Source organism: Cryptomeria japonica, chromosome 7 (assembly GCF_030272615.1).
Source record: "Cryptomeria japonica chromosome 7, Sugi_1.0, whole genome shotgun sequence".
Lineage (NCBI taxonomy): Eukaryota > Viridiplantae > Streptophyta > Pinopsida > Cupressales > Cupressaceae > Cryptomeria > Cryptomeria japonica.
Window position 1 is genome coordinate 563217442 of NC_081411.1, and position 16168 is coordinate 563233609.

The following is a 16168-nucleotide window of genomic DNA, read 5'->3' on the forward strand; positions in this document are numbered from 1 at the left end:
TCTGAGGGAAATCCCTTAACCGAGTCACATCTAGCAATGTGTTTGTAATCTTTAACATGATTTGCTTTTAACCGAGCATACTCTAGAAGAGTATATTTCTTAGTGGGTTTGAAATTCCATAGTGGTTTTTCTCTATTTGGGTTTCCACGTTGAATCTGGTGTTATGAGGTTTATATTGTTCATATGCTTTTGAGTTTGCATGTTTGACAGTTTTGGTTATATGATTGCTATATATGTTACCGAGGTTGAATCTGATGTTTTTATGAATGATTAAGTTTGTATGATTCACCCCCCCCCCTCTCATCTTGTTGGCTATTGGATCTGTACTTACATTAAGTATCAGAACTATCACTTTCAATAGGTAGATCCTCTTGCCACTGTATGAGATGTCACATTTTTATCTGGATCTTTTTATTTTGTTGTCCTCTTGCATTTGTGGTACTATCCATTGTTGTAAGCCATCATAGGTATGTCTCATCAGTCTTCAAGTTTTTCCTTCTTAAATAGTCATGGCTTTGTCAAATCCTTGATATTAGATCAATTTAAAGTTTACCATATTTATCTATTTGTGATTGATTTATGTCTCTTGCTACTGTCATATGTCATGACGTTGTCACACTTTTATTTGGCTCTCTTAATTTTTTCATCCTTTTGCATTTGTGGTTGTCATCTCTCAATGGGTGTGAACACTTATGAATATTGGTCTTCCATCCATGTACACTTGCATTATAAACTATGTCTCTAAATAGTCTATTTGACCATCACTTACATCTCACCAGAGTAATATATGATCTTGTGAGGGTTTTCATCAATGAAATATTTGACATTAACAACAATCAAGATAAACACAAGAGGGGAGTGCATTACATTTTCTACCACAACCTTTTTCATGTTTTTTCAGTGATAACAATCATAATAAAATTTTATGATGAGAATTTTTTAATGTTCCTGTTCTAGTGTATGCCCATGACTTGTGTGAAAATTTATGCTACATGCCCTACTATATCTCCTCAATTTGTCTCAATATTACTAATACATGCATTCGTGACTATCTTTGACCTCTTTGAGCACCCTGTTTTGACTTGGATGAGAAGATTACTTCATTGTCACTCCTTGATGTACTTTGGCTTGGACTATCTACTATGTCTTGGGCTACTTACAACTTCTATCCATTATGCTTGAACAAAATCTTTCATTGACCATACACATCCTTTAAACACTGGCATATTGGTATCTTAGCGCTCATGGATTCACAAGACTATTTTTTATGTGATTAATTTTTTATATTTCTTGTGAGTGCTTTTTTAATGCTTTTCTTCATGACTTCTATGCTTGAACAATTATTCTCCTCAACAACATGATTGGCATTATCTTCTTTGAACACCTTTTTCTTTATCTATTCACCAAGGACTATCCTTTGCTCAAATTTGTCATGTCACTGATTGACTTAATGACGAGGTTCTTTTTGTGACCTTCAATCATTTATTTTTCATAACATGAAGGTATCATCACACATGCCTTTTAAACCAATTGTGTAATGTCCTCATTATTTTTCCATGATATCTTTGTTCTCTAGGTGCCTCCATATTTCTTTGATGGCTATTAATTATGTTATTCATAGGGGTTTTGGTCTTTTGCCAATATATGGCCCCTACAATAGGGGCCCACCATGGATAGGGAAATCTTCTTCTCACAAAGATCAATAAGTTTTATTTGATATATCTTATTCATAAAACTTACCTACTGTGTATGTCCTTTCGAAATACAGAGTCATAATTGTCCTCTTATCTTATCTTAAGTTTGTCACATATCTATTACACTTATTTAAAATTTAGGGCTATGCTCTTCACAAGGTTATCCTTTGTGGACTATACGTTGATGCTCTTTACAAGATTGTGTTTCAATCTTGACACTAATTCTACCTTACTCAAACCATTCTTGCTATACATATCACTTGTTTATGCACAAGATAAAGACTATCATGCTACTAAGATTTAAACTTTGAAAAGTAAAATCCTTTGATTTAGCATCAAATAGAACCACATTTATGTTGTCAGTTGCATCTAAATTGCATTGTTGAGATACACTTCCTTCAAGTGATCGTGACTTTATGAAAGAAACTCTAAAATCCTTAATGTGTACAAGTCTTTTATTATGTCAAGGGGACCTTGTAACATCTGGATTTTGAAATGTAAAATCCTTTGAAAAACATCATACAAATGAGAATCCAAATCTACTTTCTCTGATGCATTTGACTCCAACTTGCAATGTTGGGATCCACATCCTATTGGTAATAACTTTGCAAAACACATTTGAAATCCTCACATGTACAAGTGTTTCTATCATGACAAGGAGACTCTGATCCATTAACATATAAACTTTAAAAAGTAGAACCATTTACAACATCATATAGAGAGAAGTCCAGAATCATCATTGTTGAATTTGTGTCATTCAATTCAACTTCCATATTAATCTTGCGTGTTGCATCTGGTTCACTTTGTAGTGATGTAAATCCATGATTTCGTGCTTGGAACTATCTTTACAACTTGAAGATCTTTCTTTGCATGTCGGAATTTATCTCCATTTCTTTTGATTGTGAGAGTCATATGCTATCCATCCTTACATGTGTGTATTCTTTATTACTATTTATGGTGAAAGTGGAAACAACAATAATATTGAAAGACTAAATGAATTCAACCACAAAACCCTAGCCTAACAACAACAAAGATCCACCATAACATATGAAGATTACCTAAGACAATGCAAATCAAATGAAATCACAAAGATTATATCATCACATGTCCAATAGGGTTTGGATCTCCATTCTTCCTATCTCCATTGATCTTGCTTGATATAGTTGCTGTTAGATTTTATGTGCACAAGAGCTTAACAAAGAACGTAAATGTGGTTGCAAGTAGGATCGCATATGCAAGTTCAAAAGCGTAGTGTAGTCGAGTGCGCAATTGAGTTAGTTAGGGTTTGATAATGAAGGAAGCATCTCCTTATATAGAAGACACCATAAGAAATGGAGGGATAAGATTGAGAGGTGTAAAAGATAAATGGTCGGCTATGATTAAAGGGTAGGTAGAGAAAATAAGAAAATAATGAGAGGGTAGGTAGTGTAGGAATTAAGAGATGAATGACATGTGTCATAGGTAGAAAAGGTTAATGAATTAATTAAATAAATAAAGATTTATTTAATTAATAGTAGAAGTGGGATCAATTAAATAAATAAGATATTTATTTAATTTAGGAAAATGACAATTTAAATAAATAAATGTATTTATTTAAATGAGAAATAAGGCTAGAAGAGGATAAATGAATTAATTAAATAAATAAAGATTTATTCAATTAATAGAAGAATTAGGCTTAGATAATTAAATAAATAAAGATATTTATTTAATTAGACATGACAATTTTAGGTGTCTACATTTCGCCCCTCTTTGAGACAGTGCAGCTTGTCGCGTTGTTTCAAAGAAGATAAGATGAACTGATACAAAGTTGCCCCAAGATGGGAATGATATGCCCCCTCAAGAGATTGGATAAAAATCTCTGAAAAAGATCACAGACAATCTCTCGATAAGAAAGGAAGGCTAGAATGGATTGACCGGATAAAGTGACAGAGTCACGGAATAAAGAAGACTGACTTGGGGAACGACTAGGGCTAGGGCTAGGGCTAGGGTAGTCTATAAGATAGACCATGAGAGAACACATCCTCATTGTCATCCACACATCCAAGAAATCAGAGTGCAGAGAGAGAATTGAGCAGCAACAGTCAGCAGCGATGGCATTGGTGCATAGATTCGATCGCGTTCGCCGATATTAGAGGCTAGCAGATGCAGGAGAGCCTGTAAGTACCAAAAAACCTCCTTGTACTTTGTCACATTAATTGTTGTCATTAATGCATGCTAGGTAGTGCAATAAATGCGCTTTAGGATAATGTCAAAAACATGTAGGTGCGTCTACGTTTGTGCCAGACGCGTCTATGCTGGGAAAAGCGTCTATGCCAGATGCGAGCGTGTTTGTGTTGTGCAGGCGCGTTTGTAAAATGTGGGCACGTCTGTGCAGGACAGACGCATCTGTGCAGAGCATAGGCACGTCTATGTATTTCAGGCACATCTGTGCAGAGCAGGAGAGTTTGTGCAGTCTGTAAGCGCGTTTATGTCATGAAGGCGTGTTTATGTCTTCAAGGTCAAATCGATAGTTCTGTGATTAACATACGCTGTCGATTGGATAAGCTGCTGAGAGGATACACTCAAGCAGGTCCTCTAGAGAAGACTAGGATAGCAGATAGGGCTAGGATTGACAATTCTTTGATAGAACATACGTTGCCAATTATGAAACTACTCAAGAGGATACACTCAAGCAGAGGCCCTAGGATAGGATGGATCGAGGCACTTTGTGCTGAACAATGAGTACCAAGACATAGTACTTTGCGATGAACAGGGAGTGCCAATAGGAGCAACACTTTGTGATGAACAGGGAGTGCAAATATGAGCAACACTTTGTGATGAACAGGGAGTGCAAAACACGTAGTACTTTGTGATGAACAGGGAGTACCACTAGGATAGAAGCAACACTTTGTGATGAACAGTGATCACTAGGATAGATAGTAACACTTTGTGATGAACAGTGAGTGTCACTAGGATAGAAGCAACACTTTGTGATGAGCAGTGAGTGTCACTTTGACTGACATGATTGCTTTGCTTGACTGCAGGAGTACTTGCCTATGCTGGAGTCACAAGAGAGATTCTGATTGACTCAAAGGTTACAACCAGAGCTGACATTCGAGGACAGGGCTGCCATTGAGGTTATGGGTCTGAGATACATTCTGTATGTGCCTGAGTTTTAGGCGAACATGGGTTTGTTGACTGCGCTGGCTAAGAGATGGCACTCTGAGAAATGCACATTTCATTTGCCGATGGGTGAGATGACAGTCACCTTAGAGAATGTGTACAGGATACTATAGATACCGATCGATGGGGAGCTGATACCCTACGATCGAGATGGAGACATGGAGGCATTGAGACGAGTCTTCCGGGATTGGAGATGAGGGCTGGACACGTGGCATGGGACACGATGACAACAACAAGACTGGCACTACCAGCAGTGCTAGGAGGAGTGATTAGTGGGTTCCTGTGTCCAGACAGGGCGACATGGGGGTTGGCTGTGGGCTGCGGGAGCACCTTGGAGACACTGGTTACACAGCATACCAGATATGCCTGGGGACCATGCGTGCTGGCACACTTGTACTATGAGCTTCATGAATTTGTTTATCATGGATCTGTAGGATTGGGCTGCAGAGTTACATTGTTGCAGGTTTGGGCATATGAGCATATGCCAGTCACACGACCGATACATTTTAGAGGTCGGGGTCATGGACACAGTTTTGTTCATCTATATGATATGATTGCCTCACAACCACGGATTGGCAGGTTGGAGCACTAGCGTCTAGTGATCGATGAGATTGACACTGTGATATGGAGGTTGTACCATGAGTGCGAGCAGTGGGAGGATGATGCAGTGGATCTACCCTATACCTTTAGGAGCAGATATCTGATTGGGCGGACGCCCTATGTACTGGAGAGGCAGTTAGTGGACAGGGTATGCAGGCAGTTTGGCAGGATCTAGCGGATGCCACGGGGTTCTGGTATGTATGCGTGGACAGTGCGAGACCAGGCATACTTTGGGCCACTGTTATCATATGATCGGGTCGTGATGCAGCTGGTAGAGATGGTGCCCATGCCATGGGATATGTGGCCTGAGATTGAGGATGCAGGTATGGATGCAGAGTACACTGCATATTGGGATGAGCATCCATTTCCACGACTGACAGACCCAGGGGAGCAAATAGATGGAGATGGTGGGGGAGATGAGGATGATGATGGCTCAGGTGGTGAGGGGTCGCAGTGGATTTCCACTACAAGTGCTAGCAACATAGGGTCCTAGACAGGTGCAGGGACAGGGATAGAGGCAGGTACAGGTACAGGAAGAGGCACAGGCACAGGCACAGGCACAACCACCAGTACAGGGGGAGCCATAGGCAGAGCCACAAGCACAGGGGGCCGAGGAGGAGGATGAGCTATTTGAGCTGAGGGAGATCTGCTAGGGACAGGAAGATGAGATCCAGGATTTGGAGAGGGAGACAACTAGGCTCAGGAGACAGCTAAGGGATACTGAGCGGGAGCGGGATCAGGCTATCCAGCGCTATACTAAGGCTGAGACAACACTGAGGGCTGGGAGGCAGGCAACATAGGACACAGGGGCTGGATACGCCTATGTTCTGCGGGCAAGGGAGGAGATAGGTTATTAGCGAGACCTATACTACGGGGCAGTGCCACCAGAGCAGCGGGCGAGGAGCTTCTGCAGACCATCGCGGACAACGACGACTACTGGAGGGAGTCAGAGGAGATAGTCGTCCAGCGGTGGGGTTATGGGTCCGCTGCCACCACCAGATAGAGGGGGCATGAGAGATGATCCTGGGGTGGGTCCTTCTAGGGCTCAGACTCCGTCGAGGCCAGGTGGCTCTGAGGGAGGGAGTTCATCATAGCCATAGAGGGCTCCCTATGTATCAGTTTTGTACCATTTTGTATTATGATGTAGACACCTTCGGGTGGTTGTAGCCATATGATTTTGACATCATTATATCATGACACTTTTGATTATATATATATATATATATATGAGATGATTCATCTTTGTGGGCAGCTATATGCGTGTGTACCTATGTGATTCTTATGTTCCTATGATGTATGTTTCTATGTGATGAGATGTTTCATGATGTATGTTTCTATGTGATAGTTATGATATGGATGCAAATATGTACATGATGAAATGTAATTTTTTTTTCTTTTATGTTTTTAATATGTTATGCATATGTGAATGTAAATGTATGAAATGCCAATGAATATGATAATGCAAATGATTATTTACATGATTTAAATGTAAAATGTACTAATATGTGTTGTGTGCATGATGTGATACAATTGTGATATCTATATGTATGTATGAAATGCTTAATATGTGGTAATGCAGGTGCAACTACATGAAATGCAAATATTTTTTTGGTGTGTCATTATACTCAGTCGTGTGATAGCAGGCTACAGGTACTCAAGAAGGACAATGGAAGTCAATCAAGAAAGGGGAATGGAAGATATAAGATATGGAAGTGAGAGAGATTCTTGTGTGTTATCATCATTGAGCTTTATTATGACAAGTAGGTTATGACAATCGAGGCATATGTTCGACCCAGAAAGTCATTGTACCTGTTTGCATGGAGATAAGACAGTCGCAAACAAGGAATGCCCCAGTTCACACTAGACTCTCAGTGTCCTCATATCCTTGGACAAGTCATAGCATTACTAGGAGACAATCCACAAACAACGAAAGAAAATAGGTGACGATACCCCATCCTCGCCTTTCTAGTCAAAGACATCCTGGAGATAGAATCTCTAGTCAGAGACATCCTGGAAAATCTAAAAGACATGTCACCAAAAGATAAAATCAAAATAACACCAAGAATCGACACCAACATCCACTGTAGTCCTCAATTTTAGTGTCTCTTGTCACTTGTATAAGTCTTATTTGATTGTGGTCACAATGTTTACTTTCACAAAAAGGATAGATAGCACTGAACCATAATATTGTCTAAGTCTGTTGAAAGATTTGATTTGTTGAAGCCCATTGTTACTATTGTGTCTCATCTGAAACTGGTTGAATCCATGAAACTGATACTTTATTGCGGAGAAAGCAAAACTTTATTGTGGATCAGCGATGCAGATGTTGCTTTATTGCGGATTGTGCACGGATAGACTGAAGAGAAGTGGAAGAAACTGTACTCCTCGAAAAGTGTGATGCTCTCAGTTCCACACCCATTACTAGACGTAGGATTTGCCTTAGCCACAGATAAGAGCTGATTTATTATGGACAAAAAGGGGTGAATAGGAATGCTTATTATGAATGGCTAACCAATCTTAGGTAGATCAATAACAAGCCATGATGGGAATGGGTAAGTTTGTTGTGGATGAATAGGTTGTGAGTGTGTGCAAAGTGAAGTGATGAAAGAGAATCCTGAAGGAGGAAGGAGCAATATCTCTACGCATGGTGCTGGTGATCCAGTTTTCACCATGGTACTTGCCTAGGGCACCACCAAAGTGGTTTTCACCGTTGGACGAAAATGTTTTTCTTTACTTTTTTTTTTTTTTTGAATTTTTTGAATTTTTATGATTTTTTTGTATTTTTGAATTGGGATACTCTGAAGAACTATGTGTAAAACCGACGAAGATGCATGCTGTTGATAGGATCCTCCAAAGGTTCACCCTCTGTAGTTGAGAGTTGATATGCACCAGATCCATAAGCTGCTGTGATAATGTAGGGACCAAGTCAGTTCGGTTCAAACTTGCCCTTCTTCTCTCTGTCTTGCTGATTTTTAGGATTTTTTCTGAGAACCAAGTCACCTACCTCAAATGTGCGAGGCTTCACTTTATATTGTAGTTGCGACTCATTCATTGTTGATAAGCCTTGAGATGATGAAAAGCAGTTTGTCTTCATTCATCCAATAATTCAAGTTCTTGTAAGCGAGAGACCCTGTAGTCTTCATCATTGATAATGTTTTGCAAAGAGACTCATAAAGAGGGTAACTTGACCTCAATAGGCAAGATAGCTTCAGTGTCGTAGACAAGTGAATAGTGTGTAGCTCCTGTAGGTGTGCAGACGCTTGTGCGGTAAGCCCAAAGTGCGGGATTAAGCTGGATATGCCAATTACGGCTAGCGTCGTCGACTGTCTTTTTCAAGATTTTACGGATTGTTTTATTAGACGCCTCAGCTTGACCGTTACCTTGGGGATAATAAGGTGTGGAAAAATGATGGGTAATATGGAAGTGGTCACAGAGTTCACAAACATCCTAAATTTTGAAGGGACGCCCATTATCAGTGATGATGGAAACAGGAATACCGGATCGACAAATGATATAGTTGAGAATGAATGTAGCAATTTATTTTCCAGTGACTTGTGTGAGAGGCATGGCTTCGATCTATTTTGTAAAATACTCTGTGGCAGTGATGATGAATTTATCACTGTAGGAAGATGGAGGGTGAATCTTGCCTATGAGATCGAGTCCCCACTGACAAAAGGGCCAAGGAGTCGCAATTGGTTGAAGTTCTTGCGGTGGCGCATGGATGAGGTCTCCATGAAGTTGACACTGCTTACATTTCTTGACAAACTAATATGAATCTTTTTCCATATTGGGCTAGTAATATCCATTCCTAATGAGTTTCTTGGCTAAGGTAGGACCACTAGAATGTGGACCACATATCCCTTCATGTACTTCACGTAACGCAATCTGAGCTTCGTCACTTTCTAAACATCTAAGAAGAGTGCCATCTAGACCTTGACGGTATAGGATATCGGCTAAAATGATATATCGAGAAGATTGGCGAATGAAAGTGCGACGTTGGTTATTGGATAGGTTAGGAGGTAGGATATTGTCACGAAGGTATGCGAAAATGGAACCATATAACTGGGACTCAAGACGAACAACACATATCATCTCAGTAGGAGTGATTTCATATGAGGGAACCAAAAGGTTATCCACCAAGAACTCATAGCGGGTCTCATTCAGTGGTAGATCAATTAGTGAAGCAATTGTAGCCATGGCATCTGCAGCTTGATTCTGCTCTCTGGGTATTTGCTCAAAGTCTATCTTCATGAAATGTTGTTTCAGGTCATCCACCATTCTTTTGTAAGGCATTAATTTATCGTCCTTTGTTTGGTAGTCATTAGTTGCTTGACGAATTACAAGTTGAGAGTCCCCAAAAACATGAAGTTCCTGGATCTTCCACTGAACTATAATCCGTAATCCAGTTGTTAATGCCTCATATTCCACTATGTTATTAGTGCAGGGAAATGATAATCGATATGATTTTGGTATAGAATCCCCTTGAGGAGTTATGAAGAGGATGCCAACTCCTACCCCATGCTGTGTGTATGAATCGTCAAAGTATAGTTGCCAAGGCTTTGCATGTGACACCGTTAAAATGGATTCATCTGGAAATTCTGAAATTAGAGGAACATCATCTAACATGGGAGCATCTGCTAACTGATCTGCCATAGCTTGTCCTTTTATTGCTTTTCTGTCCACATACTCGATGTCGAATTCACTCAGGAGCATCACCCATTTGGCTAGTTGCCCAGTAAGTGTTGCTTTATTGAGAAGGTATTTCAATGGATCTATCCTTGCAACCAACTTAGTCTTATGAGTTAGCATGTAATGTCATAATTTCTGTGAAGCAAAGACCACAGTGAGAAATGCACACTCAATTGGTGTGTAGTTTAGCTCATATCCCACCAATGTGCGACTGATATAGTACACTGCCTTTTCTTTGCCCTTAGCAATTTGTTGTGCTAAGAGTGCCCCCAATGTTGTTGAAGTAGCTGATATGTATAGTAATAGAGGTTGGTCTGGAACTGGTGGCATCAAAACTAGTGGATTCAAAAGATAATCTTTGAGTGTCTGGAAAGCTCCTTGACAATTATCATCCCATTTGAATTTGATGTTTTTATGTAGCAAGTGCTAAAAAGGATTACACTTATCTGCAAGTTGTGCTATGAATCTTCATATGGACTGGAGTCTCCCTTGCAAAGATCGAAGTTGACTGATATTTCTTGGTGGTTGCATCTCTAGGATGGCCTTGACTTTTGCTGGATCGGCTTCGATTCCTCTTTTTGATACAATGAATCCCAGGAGCTTCCCGGAGGTTACTCCAAAGACACATTTCTTGGGGTTTAATCTTACTTTATACTTTTCCAACCGATTAAAGATGACTGAAAGTATGTCCAAATGTGTATCTTTGTCTATTGATTTACCCAAGAGGTTGTCAACATAATCTTCCACAGTCACATGCATGAGATCATGAAAGATAGTAGTCGTGGCTCTTTGATATGTAGCGCCTGCATTTTTTAGCCCAAAGGGCATGACATTCCAACAGAAATTTCCCCAAGGACAAGTGAATGTTGTTTTGTGTTGGTCCTTGGATGTGATTTTTATTTGATTGTAACCAGAGAATCCATCCATCAAAGATAACATCGCATGACCTGTTGTGAGATCGACAATCAAGTCAATACTTGGTAATGGAAAATCATCCTTAGGACAAGCTTTGTTGATGTCTTTGAAATCTGTACATATTCTGATACTACAATCTGGTTTACTGATAGGCACTAAGTTGGAGATCCATTCGGGATAATCAATTGGGCGTATGAATCCGACATCCAATAATTTCTCAAGCTCTACTTTGACTAATAATGCGACTTGTGTATGCATCTTTCTTAATTTCTGTTTCACTGGTTTTGCCCCCGGTTTAACTGTCAAATGATGCATTACCAAATCCAGATCCAATCTAGGTATATCAACGTATGACCATGCAAAGTTGATTTGTCGTTCTATGAAGAAACCTATGAATTTTGACCTTTCTGACTCTGTCAAAGATTGAGCTAGGAATATGTTGTGTGGAACTTCTTCTGTGCCAATGTTTGTTTTGATAGTCTCCTCTACCAACATGGATGACTTTTCCTCATATGATGCTGGGAGAATGTTGAGCCTTCCATCTTCAGGTGCCTCATAAAGGTTTTTGCCCTTAGATACGTTCTTTCTTTTTACTTTTTTGGGGTCAGATAGTGCCACCATGTGGTTTTCGCCATAAGATCCTTGGTTTGTTTTTATTTTTATATTTTTGCGACTAGAAGGCCCGACACCCTCACCAAAATATGCCATGCTATTGAGTTCTATAGTGTATCCTGCTTTATGGTCCCCAGGGGGAAGATCATCTCGTATGCCAAGATAGTCAATAAAAGCTTCATCATTTTGGAATGTGTCAAACTGTGCAGGTCCTTCATGGTCCCAGTCAATAAGTTGGTGGTGAACAAGGGGAAGGCCTTTGATGTCTTCAAAGTTAGCAGGGCTAAGAGTGAAGATGCAGTTATAATCAGGTATGTCAAGGTAGTTATCAAGGTCATTGTTGGCACTCTCCTCATCAGTCTCGATCGTGAACAAATCCAAATTATCATCACTAGAAGCGCATTCTGGGACAGGTGTTCTCATTCTATGTGATTTCAACCTAGGACCTAGAGGCAAGGACTGTATGGGATCCTCCGGGGTTGTTTCTTGACCAACTTTGAATTTTTCATAAAATTCCTCTTCTTCTGTGGGTTCATCTGGCTCTCTAAATGTCTCAGTAAGCTCGTAGTCACTGGCGGATTTGTCTAAACCCCATTCCCATTCGTTGGAGTCTGTGGAATAGTAATTCTCTTGTTGAATTTTGCCAGCTTTGATTTGTAATGCTTCTTCTGTCCTTTGAGTGTGGACCTTGGAAGTCACGAAACCAAGTCCCTTCGAGCGTTCCTTTTTGAATGTCAATTCAGGTTGTAAAGGTTCAATGATGCCTTCCTTTCTTAAGCTAAGAGGGCTTTTGCCATCATACCCAAATTTTTGTAGGATCTTGAACCCTTTGCCATACTTTTCACATGGTATGCTGATGTGATCTTGTGTATCATTTTCAGGGTCTTTGTAAAGCATTTTGTATAAGTATTCCTCTTCTAGTTCACCCCATGTTTGAAAGATAGTAGGGTCCCATTTGAGTATAATAATAGATATCTGCTTATTAGGATGTGGTCTTCCATATTCTTTTGGTGAACTCATGACTTGTCGTAAGTACATGGTTTGATTCAAAGTGTATTCACCCATGCCCTTGTCCTGGAATTTGCCTTTAAGCTCACCTTGTTTTGAGGTCGAAGGTTTTAATGATTCAGGATCAATGTATGCAGAAGAAGGAACAACTTCCCTATTAGTTGGGATGATCGTTTTAGTTTTTGGTCTCAAGTTATTGCAATATATGAATGGATTAGGATCAACATTAACTGTTATCTCAACTCCATTGTGAGGAAACTTAATGCATTGGTGGTATGTAGATGGGACTGCCCTCATTTCATGACTCCAAGGACGTCCTAGAAATATATTGTATGTGAGATCTAGGTATAAGACCCGATAAACCACATCCTTCATAACTGGCCTAACTCTGAGAGGTAAGGTGATTGTGCCCTTGGATGAACGTTCCTCATCATCATATGCCTTGATGGTAATTTTGTTTGTAGAATTCACAGCTTTATCAGAATATCCCAATTGTTTAATAGTGCTCAATGTACAAATGTTTAGACCTACTCCTCCATCTATCAGGACTCGTGTTATTCGATGTTTGTGTATGAAGGCTTCAATGTGTAAAGGTGCATTATGTTGCTGACTTACGGAGGCATCGTCAGCTTCTGTGAATGTAAGGGAGTGTGGAATGGAAAGGTATCCCACCATGGCTTGAAAATGGTCCACGTTCAAATCAGTAGGAACAACAATGTCTCTCAAGATTTTATCAAGAATGGCTTTATGTGCGGGGGATATGCGTAAGAGCTCAAGGATGGAGATGAGCGCGAGTGTCTTCCCTAACTGTTCTACAAGGTCATACTCAGGCTTGGTCGATGAGGAAGTTGTGTTTTTGGTTTGAGCACCTTGCAAAGTGAATTTACCTTGACGAGTTGTAACATTACATTCAGAGGTAGGTTCAGAAGAAGATCCAATGCCTTTTAGGACAATCTTGGGTCTTTGGGTAGAATTCTCAGACGTTTTGTCCTTGATGATAATGGTAGAGACATAATTGTCCATCGAGATGTGATTGATAGTTGAATCATAGTTATAAGATGCTCTGGTATATTTGGTTTGGTCATCTGTGGCTTTAGACTTTCCCTTGTCATGCTTTGGGAATGGTTCCTTAAACATTTCATGTTCTTGATTGGATGAGTGTCCTTCAATCTCAATGTCACCTCTATCAATGAGATCTTGTATGATGTTCTTCAGTCAATGAAAATTTCCTGTTTTATGACCCTTGCTCTTATGAAATTCACAATACTCATCATCATTCCACTAATTTGGTTTAACCTTTGGCTCATATGGAGGAAAATCTGGAATAGTGATTACTTTGTTTGCCACTAGTTTCTTGAAAACTGACTCAAGTGGTTCTCCCAATGGAGTGTACTTCCTTCGTGACTTTGAAGTTGTTTGAGTATTCACTTGATTGTTTGTAGAGCTTGATCCAAAAAAAATGATCTTGGGTCGTACTGTATTGGTATCCACAACACCATCATTGACTGTGTTCTTGTTTTTATTCCAAAATCTTGGCTTGTCTTTTCCATTAAAGTCATCTTTGTTTTCTTTGAATATCTTAATGACTCCTTGTTCAATTAGGACCTTCTCTATCGCTAAGCTTTTTTCAATGACGTCCTTGAAGGTGGACAAACACGCTTTTCTTAGGTCATAACCAATGTCTCTGTTAACATTTTGGGTGAACATTTCTACCATTCGTTTTTGTGGAATTTCACAAGAGCATCTACTGGCTAGATTCCTCCATCTTTGTAAAAATGATGAAAAAGACTCTCCATCCTTTTGCTTGGTGTTGCACAAAGTAGTGACTGATATGTCTATCTCTATGTTGTATGAGAAATGTTGAATAAATGCCTCTGCTAAGTCATCCCATGACTTAATACCAGGTGGAAGTTGGGAGAACCATTCCATAGCTTGATCACCTAATCTTTGTGGGAATAATCTCATCAAATATGTCTCTTCTGCTGCTACCTCAATGCAAGCTGTGAAAAATTGTCTTATGTGTGCCTTAGGATCCCCTTTTCCTCTATACTTATCAAACTTAGGTGTCACAAAGTGTGTAGGAAAAGGAGGCATTGGAATGCTTTTGTCAAATGGATAGGGACATATGTCTCTCATTGTGTAAGTTGGTTTTGATGTATTTATGTCCTCCATTTTCTTTTGTAAGTCCTTGATTTGTTGTTCCAAATTATTCTTAGGTGGAGACCGGCTTCTTGAACCATACCCCATGCCTGAGGCGCCGGGTGGAGGAGGAGCATGCTGCATATATGGATGATATTGATCATACACATGTTCATAAGGAGGAGGTCTATAGTGATGCTGCGTATATGGACCCCTTGGTATAGAGTCATGGTGAGGAATGGAATATCTGCTTTGTCCATGTATACTATACTCTACATGCCTGTCATGAGTTTGTTTTAATGTGTTGCCCCCAAATTTGACGCAGTGTTTTCTTGTGTCCAAATTTTGAGCATGCCTTTGGATATACAATTGCTTTGGTGGTTGATCCTTAGCATTGGTATGTGATTGAGTATATTTTTCTGCATAAGACTTCCATAATGGTCTGCGAAGGTGAGTATCATATGCTTGACCATGTGTGTATGGGACCTCTAGTTTTTGAAACAAAGATGATGGTGATTCAGGCACCATATGTGGTCCTCTATTGCCTCCACTATTAGGCCTCCTTTGATCCATGTTGGAGTGAGTTTGTTGCAAAGGTCGATTTTCCATTATTTGAGACATGTCAAAATCATGAGGTATCTTGGCTCCACTTTGTGCCATCATTTGTAAGAAATATTGTCTATCCCTCCTCATATTTCCTCAACCAATCGATTGAAACAAGGATCCATAATGGAGTCTTCCACTTCTGCTGAATGTACGGAAAAGTTGTCCATATTGTCATTGTGTGTATCATTGTTGTTTATAGTGTCCATGTTCTCAACATTTGGAATGTTTCTATAGGCATCCATGTCAGGTAATCTAGTATGATCAAAATTGAAAAAGATATCATTGTCATACTCATAGGAACTCATGTTTGTGGACTCTTGAGCCTCTTTAGCTTCTCTCCTAGATTTTTGGGGACGGGTTTCAACCATGAACTAGGTATTAACCAAGATGCGTGAGAGTAGATGAAAATGGAAAGAGTATGGAAGACCAAGAGTTTGGATGGAATGTAAATGAATCTGAGGTGTACTTGCAATGTCTAAAGTGTAAGACCAAGTATGTATGTAGTAGAGTAGGTGTGACTTCCAAAGAGATGATAGTTTCTCTTGATGAGGTAGGTTGACCTTGACTCTAAGTAAGACCAAATGAGACCCAAAGGTGATAGACCTTGACGAGGGACCACTTAGCAAAATGTTGTTGTATGTAGTGTGTTGACAAAATAAGATGAGGACAAGCAAGTGACCTTTTGACTCAAGTTTAGACAAATGTGAATGTAATGTAAGGTGTAAAGCAATGATGGACTTTGT